At 49.1% G+C, this 11,210-nt stretch overlaps 1 protein-coding gene across 3 annotated transcripts in view; it reads left to right on the top strand.

Annotated features, from left to right (window-relative positions):
* The window catches only part of RRM2 (ribonucleotide reductase regulatory subunit M2), a 28,985-nt gene that overhangs the window by 2,627 nt on the left and 15,148 nt on the right, over positions 1-11,210 (top strand). The window lies entirely within an intron of this gene.

Genomic DNA, 11,210 nt, shown 5'->3' with positions numbered 1-11,210 from the left:
GACAAGGCAGTCACCTCAGACAGGGCAGGAGAGAACAGGACCCTGCTAGAGCCGGCTGCCTCATGTGCTCCCTCCCTTTCTCTCTCACCACATCAGAGACGCAGAATGTAAAGTTAGGGTCTCTGGACACCCCCTCCCCCCTCCCGCAATCGGTTTAGGGAAACATAAAGATATTTAAATGGGGTGCTGGAGAGAATGGCTCAACAGTTAAGAGCACTGGCTGCTCTTCCAAAGGACCAAAGTTCAAATCCCAACACCCACATGGCAGTTCACAATTGTCTGTAATTCCAGTTCCAAGGTATCTGACATCCTCAGACATACATGGAGGCAGAACAGCAATGTAAATAAAATAAAATAATAATAATAAGTTTTAAATATATATATTAAACAATCTGATTTTTAAAAAAGATTTATCGATTTATTATTATGTGTAGTGTTCTACCTGTATGTACAACTATAGGCCAGAAGAGGGCATCAGAGCACATTATAGGTGGTTGTGAGCCACCATGTGGTTGCTGGGATCTGAACTCAGGACCTTTGGGAGAGCAGGGGGGCACTCTTAACCACTGAACCATCTCTCCAGCCCTAAAAAAATACATATTTAAATGAAGAAAAAAGAGAACAATGCTCCCTCCTAAGTGCGTCTCTGGGGCAGGAGTATTACTGATCATAATTCTGGCCTTTGGTCACTGGCTATTTAACAAAGCTCTTACTTTTTAAGTAAACTGATGTCATCTAGCAGTAGCAAAGGCTGCAGCTCAGGAGTAGAATCCTTACCACAGTCTGACTCCTTTTGTTTGTTTGTTTGTTTGTTTGTTTGTTTGTTTTCAAGACAGGGTTTCTCTGGGTAGCCTTGGCTGTCCTGGACTCACTTTGTAGACCAGGCTGGCCTCGAACTCACAGCAACGCGCCTGCCTCTGCCTCCCGAATGCGGGGATTAAAGGCGTGCGCCATGTGCCTGGCCCACAGGCTGACTCTTTGCCTGCTTCCTTCCCTTCCAGCACTTTCCAAGGCAGGGTGATTTAAAAATCCTGATTTAAGCCTGCTCTGGTTTTGACTTGCCAATAACCCTGCTCCATACTGGCAAACCCATTGTGAAAGTGGAATTTTAGGCTAAACTCTCCCGAATGTGGGATGAAATGTTGCTGTGTGCATCGCCGCAGGAGTAGACGGCTACACCCACGGAAGTGGGATAAACATGAGCTCAAACTATGTCGGTGCATTTGTATTGCCAAGAGAACTAGAGAGGAGCAAATGTTTACACCTCCCCTTCCCTCCCCCCTTTTATGGGATTTCTTGGACATCCAGATGTAGGGGACGGGGCCAAGTGCATGACTTGATGACATCTGGGCGTTCCCAGTGCACAGACGTGTCTAGGTTAGAGATTACCAACAGAAGTTTTCTCCTTATGAAAACAAATCTCCTCTTGAAACTCTTCAATCCTGGGGGGAAAAATTCTGAGGAGAAGACATTTTTCTTGAACGAAGTTCAACTCAGTTTAATCATTTAAAGGAAAACATGTTTTACTCCTGCCCAAGTAGAGTCTAGTCATGTGACTCAGAGTTTAAATATAGCCAGAGCTCCCGTGTTCTCCAGAGCAGCCAAACTTTTCTGGCCACTCTTGACTTCAACTGTTTCCCTCAGACTTGTCTCCTTAGCTGTGCTTGCACGGGAGTCATGCCAAAGCCTGTGTTCTTTCTGGGATCACGTATAATGTCAGCCACATTTGGAGTCCTGGCTTCTGGGATAGAGCCTGGAAGACCCAGACTGTGTGAGGCATCACACTGCCTGCTTGATACCCAGGCAGGATTAGGAAGGAATTCGAGGTCATCTCCGCTCTATGTAACAATTTGAGAGGCTAGTCCTGACTATATGAGACCATCTCAAAACAAAAACGGAACCTGCGCTGATCCTGAGCTAGCAGGCGGCCTCCAGGATCATTTCTAGGGGCAGAGAAGCTGCCCCCCAAGCCCCCCCGCCCGAGAGTGAGTTCCAAGAATCTCAAAGAATAAAAGAAAGGAGCTAAACTTCCAGGCAGGAACCTAACAGCCACTTGTAGACTTCTGGGGCCACCAGGCCCTGCCTCGTACACTGACAACTTTCTGTAGAGTTTCTGGGTGGTGATGGTGGCTGTGGTGGGGCCCAGCTCGAGTGCTTTCTGACTAGTTCTCACAGGACAAGAACCTGTGCCGGTTCAATTTTTGTCAACTTAACACAAACTGGTTTATCTGGGAAGATGAAACCTCAGTTATGAAAATGCCTCCATCAGATTGGCCTGGAGGAAAGTTCGTGGGGTGTTTTATTAATTAATGATTGGTGTGAAAGTATAAGAAAATAAACTGAGCAAGCCATGAGGAGCACACAAATAAGCCTTTGTTTCTCCAAGGTCTCTACTTCAGTTCCCGCCTCCCAGTTCCCGCTCTGACTTTTTTTTAAAGTGATGGTCTGTGACCTGGGATGTTTAAGTGAAACAAACCGTTTTCTCTTCCTGCAGCAGAGAAACCTAACTAGGGCAGAGCCTAATTTCCAGCCTAGAATAGCCTTTCAATAAACTGATGTATTGGGGGGGGGGGGTATGATGTGCCTGTAGTCCCAGCACTTGGGAGGCTGAGGCAGGAGAACCACCAGGTTTGGGGTTCACTTGTGTCTTCTTGCTTAGCATGTTCAAGGCTTGGATTTGGTTCCTAGCACCAGCACCACCCCCAAACACACACAGCAAAACAAAGCCCAATAGCTTTAGAAGAGAGCGACCATTGACAGTATCTTCTGGAGGCACCAGTGGATGGGGGAATAGTCTGTCTGGAGTCTGAAGATGAAGCCAGCCCCTTGCCTGTCACAGCCTGCAGCCCAGTCCATTACCATGCATCGATAAACAAACCTGCCCACCTGTCAAAGCCCTGCTCCGGTTCCCTTTCTTCAAGGACCTCAGATAGACTCTGCCTGCCCTCCCCGAATGTCCCCTACTCATGACACACCACAAGCGTACATGTTGGGAGTGGTGAGCACAGTGGACACACAGCAAAATAGTACTTGTGGGTCGGAACACATGTGAGGTCCTGGTTCAAGCCCCAGCACCATAAATAGATAGTATTTGTATTCAGCTGATAGTGAGACCCACACACACACACAGACCACAGGCGTGCGTGTGTGTGTGTGTGTGTGTGTGTGTGTGTGTGTGTGTGTGTGTATGGTTTCATGAAGTCAGACTGGCCTTGAACTCACTGTGTATCCTAAGATGACCCTGAATCTTTTGTTTTGTTTTGTTTTGTTTTTTTTCAAGACAGGGTTTCTCTGTACAGCGTGGACTGTCCTGGAGTCGCTTTGTAGACCGGGCTGGCTTCGAACTCACAGCGATCCGCCTGCCTCTGCCTCCCGAGTGCTGGGATTAAAGGTGTGTGCTACCGCGCGCAGCTGACCCTGAACTTTTGTTTCTCTTTTCCTCTGCCTTCCAAGGGCTGGGACTACAGGCATTCACCACCATGCTGCATTCATGTGGTGTTGGGGATCAAACACAGCAAGCACTCTACCAAACGGAGCTGGATACCCAGCTCCTGCCCCTGGCCCCTGTGTTTCTTCTTTTAATGCCTACTGAGTTAGTTGAGAGGCCACCTCTGCTGTGAATTAGCATTGATACACTTGAATAGCTGTATCATGTGTAATTGATGTAGTCTCTTTCAGAGGGTCCAAATGTCCCCACTGGTTTTATGGTCTCCTCTCTGAGAAGGGAGTGGGGGGAAGTGGAAGGGAAAGTCAGCAGTCAACACTGTTTATTAAGAACAACCAGCACGCATGGGGCTCCTTTGCAATACTTGCAAAGAAGCTATCCCTAAGTCCTTGGTGTTGGCAGGTCTGGATCATGGTTAGCTGAGCCCATTAAAAACAGAACAAGGAAACCCAAAACAAACAAACAAATAAAACCTCTGACAATACGCCGTCACCCAAGAATGCTCTGTGCCCTGTTTAGACACACGTGTGAGACTGGAACTTTGTAATGGCTGCTTTCCATGACTTGGCCAGTTCTTGCTTAGCCCCCCACAGGCCTTCTGGTTCAAACTGCAGGGTCTGGCAGGGGTGGCTGGCGAAGCATTTGCTTAGCTTGTTACTTGAGACCCCATTTGAAATGAAGACAAAGGAGTTGTGAGGGACGGGGAGGGACACTCTCAAATGACCCATCTCACTGCCACCACATTCTCGAAGGGGGAAAGCTGATACCTGAGAGCAGCCAGTGACAGGAGCAGAGGCGGTGACACCTGCTGTGTATGTAGGGGCTGGAGATGTGGGGCCAGAGGACCAGAAATGGTCTTTGTATAGGGCACGGGTGTCACCCCCACCTCCTGACCATGCCTATGCGCTTTCGTTCTGCTGACGTAAGTGTGAGAGTTCCTTCCTGGAATTCTCCTGGGAGTATAGTATCCCTTGGGAGCTCAGGGCGGCATGATGCAGAGTAGGGTGGGGTAGGATGGCATGGGGGAGACAGGGATGGCTAATGCGTAGTATCTGACGGGTAAAGCAGGCAAGAAGCTGGGCTTCTGGGCTCAGTCATGTGGGAAGGCGAGTCCTTCTCCTGGGTCTGTGGACTCAGCAACTGAAAAGGCCCTATGGATGCGGCAGTCTCCACAGCTGTTACCTCCCTGGGTGTCTCCTTTTCCTTACAGACCTATTGCTCACCTTCCCGTCACCCACCATGCAGAGGGAGCACTAGGCACCACTAGTGACCAAGTGAGGAAACTGTCAAGGGCAGACAAGAGAGGAATGAGGGACAGGGACAGGCTAGGCCAGTTTGGCCAATGACAATATGTAATACTTATCACAGAAGTGAGCCTTGGTGATGTCACTGGCAGTAGGGCATGGGGCCAAAACGAGAGTGTCCCGTGTTTCAGCTCAAACACCCCACTGTGAAGGACAAGGTCGGCGTAGAAGCTCCATTCTGTGCACAGCCAGCCATGTAGCCTCAGAGAGCTGCAGACGATGTGAGATTCCTGCCTTTCAGCTTAAGTATTAAAAGAATCTTGGTGCTTTGACTTGTAACTCATTAACTATTAAATCAAGTTGAAGTTTCAGCCTCCTCTGAGGTTACTCATTAATACCTGTGAACTCTGTACTTGTCCCTGGGAATGCCCCTGTCCCCCACCAGAATGATCGTGGGTGCAGTCAACCTGACAGAATCTAGAACCACCCGGAAGATGGGTGCCCCGGGGCTTTACTTTAAATGATGCACTCAGATGCATCTTAATTGTGGGCGGGGCCAGTGCATGGGTAGGGGAATCAGTGGAGAACCCCCCCCTGAGCACTAGTGTAGCATTCATCACCTCTGCTTATCAATTGTGGGTGCAATGTGACCGGCTCCTGTTCCTGTGACTCCCTGCCTTGATGGGCTGTCACCTTGAGCTGTGAGCTGAAATAAAACCTTTCTCCCTTAAGTTGTCTTGGTCAGGGTATTTCAGCACGGCAATAGGAAAAATAACTAAACACCACCAAGCATGGATGCTCCACCTAGCTGACCCAGGAGGCTGCCAGGCCTGCCCTCCCTTTACTGATGTTGGTTTATTAAAGGTATATCACCTCCCTCCAGTTTATGGAGACTTGGAAGAACGGAGGTCTTGTTGTTCCAAGCCCTCCTAACCCATATCTCACTGGACACTTGAAACATGAATACGTTTCATAATCGTCTAGAACATTCTTAAGACATTTTGAGACATTGTCAGAATATTTTGGTGAAAATTAATGTTAGAGTAACAAACTTCTCTGAGTAATAGGAGAAGCAGATGTCTTCCTACATTCCCTTAGAAGTGATCATTGCTTGCTGATTGTCTGTCTGTCTGTCTGTCTGTTTAGCAGGGTAGTCTCTGCTACATGCTGGCACATGTCAGCTGTAGAGTATATCAAAATGACACGTCTCTCCACTCAGGGCCCTACACAGCTAAAAAAGAGTGAATGGCAGGGACAAAAAAAAAAGCATCAAAAAGGACAACAGAAGCCAGGCGGTGGTGGCGCACGCCTTTAATCCCAGCACTTGGGAGGCAGAGGTAGACAGATTGCTCTGAGTTTGAGGCCAGCCTGGTCTACAAAGCAAGTCCAGGACAGTCAAGGCTACACAAAGAAACCCTGTCTCAAAAATAAATAAATAAATAAAAATAAAAGGACAACAGCTATGGGGGCTAAGGAAATATGAGATGGGAGCCTGCTTCAAGCTGTCCTAGCTCCCTTTCTGGTCAGAGCTGCCCTCTGGAGCCATCGCTTTGTCTTCTGCTCAGCCCAGCAAGGCAAGTTTGGGTTTCTTGAGTGCAGTGAGCAAGGCAAGGTTTTACTACATAGCCCAGGTTGGCCTTGAACTTGAAATCGGCCTGCATTAGCCTCCCAAGTGCTAGGATTACAGGCCTGCACCCTCATGCTTAGTTCAAGTTGTTTTTTTTAACTTATAACTTGATACATCTATATTGTTACAAATGCAATGTCTTAATAGTTACAAAAAAAGAAATGAACCTTTATTTTTACATTTATTATTACCGTGTGTGAATTCAGGCTTGCGCATGCCACTGTCTACATGTGGAGGTCAGATGACTACTTTATGAAGTCGCTCCCTCCTCCTCCCTTTATGTGCGTTCCAGGGACGCCAGTCATCTAGCTGTTTGCACAGGAAGCACTTGAGCCTGCTGAGCCATCTGCCCGGCTCCCGCATCACCTTTCGAAGGGCCTTTCTTCACTGTAAACATTCATAGGGTGTCTTATGGATTGAGTGTTTGTGTTCACCCAGATTCAAAGTGAGACCTACCATCAGTGCATGCTGTACAGAAATGATGATGTGGGGCTTGGGGTGTTATTTAGGTGTGACAGGAAGGAAGCCAGAGGGCATGAGGGAGGACACCCAAGGGCGTGCTTTCTCCTGCCTCTCTGTCCACCCTGTGAGGAAGCAGCAGGAAGCCTCTGTGCTGGTCAGGGTGCACATTCCAGATCTGCAGGCAGCTCGGCCTCAGAACTGAGAGGGGTTTGGGTGCCGGCTAAGCTACCCAACCTTTGGGACCTTGTTGAAGCTGCCGGAGCTGAGTGTGCTTCAGAGGACAGGAACATTTAAACCTGAACATGGATCCTGGCTCAGGGGTTAGCAGTTTACAGCCAGCAAGCCCAAACGGGCTTAGTGTTTTGTAAATGAAGTTTTATTGGAACACAACCGTGTGTCATTTGTTGTCGGTACCTGTTTTAGTTGATAGTCGAGTGGGCTTGAGATTTTTTGTTTATTTGATTGATTGATTGATTTTCGTGGGAGTTTTTGTTTGTTTGTTTGTTGAGACAGAGTAGCTCAGGCTGGCCTTGAACTCACTATGTAGCTGATGGTGGCCTTGAACTCATAATCTTCTTTGCCTCTACGTTCCAAGTGGTGAGATTTCAGGTGTGTATGTATAAGGATTACAGGTGCTTACCACCATGCTCAGCTTTTTGCTGGGGTGCTAAGGATTTCCGGCTTTCTTTCATTCCTCTGTGCCTGAGAACGGGAAAGAATAAAGGGGTGGGGTCTGGGGGGCTCAGGAGGTAAAGTGCTTTCCACAGAAACATCGTCAGTTCCACTCAGCTCCACAAGTGTTTGTAAATCACGTGGGGTAAATTGTGGGGAATCCAGATATGAATGACCCATAATGCTCACCTGCAGGACATGCAGGGGCTGGCTGGCGAGATGGCTCAGCAGGTAAGGGGGCCTGCTGCCAAGCTTAATGACCTGAGTTTGCCTCCTGGAACCCACATGGTTGACTGACTCTCGAAGGTCCAGTGTGCACTCGCCGAGTCATGATACAGTTTACTGCATAGCTAACTAATCCTGGAGCCCTGGATATCGAACACAGTGGGAGGAGTCTGACAGAGGTGACTTGTGTGCCACATTATTTAGATCTGCCTTTTATTGAGGGCTATGGTGCTCTGACCACCCTGCCATGTAATGGCTGCTCGGTGGCATCATGGAGTAGGTTCTGTGGTCCCTGTGATAGACAAGTACCCTGAGGGTGACAGAACCCAAGGACTTGTCAGTCCAGAGCTAATCTGTGTGGGGATCTTAGGTGGCTTTACTAGGAGGTCTATGCCTTCCCGATGCCCTTTCCCAGCTTGAGATCCTGGCTCTGGCCGTGCCCTCCATTGTGGCTAAGCCACCACTGCTGGCTGGCCAGCAGGCTGCTGCACAGGGAGCGTCTATGAACTTACAAACCTGGTACCCTTGTTTTCTGTCTTCTACCCCCTGAAAGCATCGCAGTCTAATTCTGGTTGGCTTAACCTGCTATCATGTAGCCACTTCTCGAGACAGCTACAGGGATGGTTCATTTGAACTTGGGTGGCATCAGAGCCATCATTCAGCAGGTCCTCTGTGGCACTGGAGTCCAAATGGAAGTCTGAATAGTAGCTGCCTTGACAGCAAGCTCTGGTTGTCATGGTAACGAGCAACCAGGACTCTCCCAGACCTTGCAGTCAAAAGCAGCACCACTGAGCTGCAAACTGGGGTGGCAATGGTTGTAAAGGGGGTCTCGCTCTTGTCTCTGTGCTTTTTAGGATGTTGGATGAGGCAAGGGGGAGTTGGGAGTGAGTACTTCCTTCCATCTGATTTGCCTGCCTGGCCTCTAGTTCATATGTGGAGACTGAGCACCTGTGGCCTGTGTGGACCAGTGAGGACCTGGGGAGTCTATTTAATACATGGAGATGGCAGCTACATCTCAGGGAGTTTATTCTGTAGTACTGTGAGCACCCGTTGTTCTAGGCACTGGGGTCAGAGATGAACTTGGCTGAGACCCTGCCCTTCCTCCAATAACTGTCTCCTGGCTGAGCAAAGCACTGGGTGAGCGACTTGCTGCAGCTGATGGCAGGGAGGTGGCACAGCCCTTCTCCACTTCCCTAGGGGTTAATCCTCCATCCCAAAGGAGCCCAGGATGGCCAGGCCTCCCCTTGCTCTGGACCCTGCAGCTTCACAGGAGAATGCTGTTCTCGTGCCTCCTAGACTCAGTTCTATTTCACTTTATGTGTGTGACTGTTTTGCCTAAATATATGTCTACGCACCCCATGCATAGCCAGTGTCCACAGAGGTTCAAAGAAGGCACTGGGTCCCTTGGAACTGGAATTACACACAATTGTAATCTGTCACATGGGTGCTGGGAATTGAACCTGAGTCTTAGAGATCAGCAGCTGGTATTCTTTTGTTTGGTTTTGGTTTTGGAGATAGGATTTCTCCATACAGCCCTGGCTGTCCTGGACTCACTTTGTAGACTAGGCTCGCCTTGAACTCACAGAAATCTACCTGCCTCTGCCTCCCAAGTGCTGGGATTAAAGGTGTGTGCTACCACGCCCGGCTCGTAGCCGGTATTCTTAACCATGGAACTACCTCTCCATTCCTTTTTTTTTTTTTTTTAGATTTATTTATTATGTATACAGTATGATCAGATCACATTATAGATGGCTGTGAGCCACCATGTGGTTGCTGGGAATTGAACTCAGGATCTCTGGAAGAGCAGGCAGTGCTCTTAACTACTGAGCCATCTCTCCAGCCCCATACCTCTCCATCCTTATCTGCTAGCTTTGGACACATCAGTGGGATGTGGTAGCAAAGCTAGTAAGTTAGCGCTCCAAAGCCACCCTGGGGGCAATGCAGTATGCGGGCCATCCTTGGAAGGGAGTTGGCAGAGGTGCTGGCCAAAGGCACCGGCTGGTGCGGCCAGTGGAGGAAGCAGGCGGGGAAGGAACAGCTTGAGGATAGGTGCAGCGTCTTACTGCCTGGTGGCTTTGGGGTAGGTGCCATCTAACCCGGGCCCCAGCCAGTTGCAAGGCAGGAAGTGTCACCATAGTCTGCTACTCAGCAAGACTGCCTGACTGTGAGGCAGGATACAAGTGTCTTCTTTGCAGCCTAAGACTGTGGCTCAGTCAGCAGAGGGATTGCCTCGCATACACAGCCCTGAGCTCGGTTGCCAGCACTGCATGAACGAGGCGTGCTGGTGCACACACCTGTGATCCCCGCACTTGGGAGGCAGGAATTTTTTTTTTCTGTTCTCTTATTTCCTTATCTGTTCTCTCCTCACAATCCACTGCTGAGAAAGAACCAGCAGTCTACCTTTGAAACTGGCTATGGGCTGGGTTTGGTGGTGCACTCCAGAGGCAGAGGCAAACTCTCTGTGAGTTTGAGGCCAGCTTGGTTTACATAGTGAGAACCATTTCAAAACAAAGCTTCCCTCAAAGAACAAATGTGTTCTGGTGTCTTCTATATAATGAATACCATGTTAATACCCTAGACTCCAAGTCTATAGCTCAACCCCACCTTTCAGATCCAGTTTCTCTGGTCTGCTCTTTAGACTGCAGTGAGGGATCTTGCCACTTGATTCTCGCCGGCAATGCTGTCCCTTTGATCATGCAGGCCAACAGCTCCCTCTGGCGGTCTCTAGTGGAACGGTCCTGGCTGTCAGAGCCTTCTGTCTTCTGGGAGGAGGGTGAGATGAAGTAGACAAGATCAGCAGGGTTCTGGTGGACTCTGCACAGAGCGCTGTTTGGGTTCCATGTTTGCATGGGTGGAGGAGAGGGAGCTCAGGAGAGTGTCAGTGAGCTTTTGTTACCGTGATGAGATAACCGGCAAAACCAAAAGAAGACAGGGTGGTCCCGACTCTGGGTTTTGGGGGTTTTCAGTCTGTGGTGGGTAGTTTCATTGCTCCAGACCAGTGGTGAAGGCAAAATACCACGGTGGGGAGGAAATGGCAGAGGGGAAGAGATGTTCACCTCATGGAGCCAGGGAGTGAGAGAGGAAGGATCCAGGGGACAAGATGTACCCTTCAAAGGCATGCCCTGGTGACCTACATCCTGCAATTATGCTCCAGCTCCTAACAGTGTCAGGGGGTTGCACAATCCAGTGATGAGATTATTGCCTTCATGAACCAGGGACCTCTCCCTAGCATCCCCAACTGGACCCAAGCCTTCACTGCATGTGTCTTTTAGGATGACACTGGATACACAAACAGGAACAGAGAATGTGACCCCTACTGCCCCTCCTCAGCCTTCACTGGCTTGTTCCTTTAGAGCCACCTCACTAAGTTTTCTGTTTATTGGGACATATCTCAGTCAGGGCACTGTTCTGAAGGCAGAAGCTTTGGTTGAAAAAAGAAATACATTATGTGCTTCCTTGATGCACCACGGTGCTGTGGGTTGGTTGGTGAGTGCTACATCACACCAGATATGGGGGTGCATGCCTGTAATTCTAG

This window comes from Acomys minous (genome assembly GCF_964271855.1).
Source record: "Acomys minous genome assembly, chromosome: 8".
Lineage (NCBI taxonomy): Eukaryota > Metazoa > Chordata > Mammalia > Rodentia > Muridae > Acomys > Acomys minous.
This window is presented reverse-complemented; position numbering and strand designations above follow the sequence as displayed.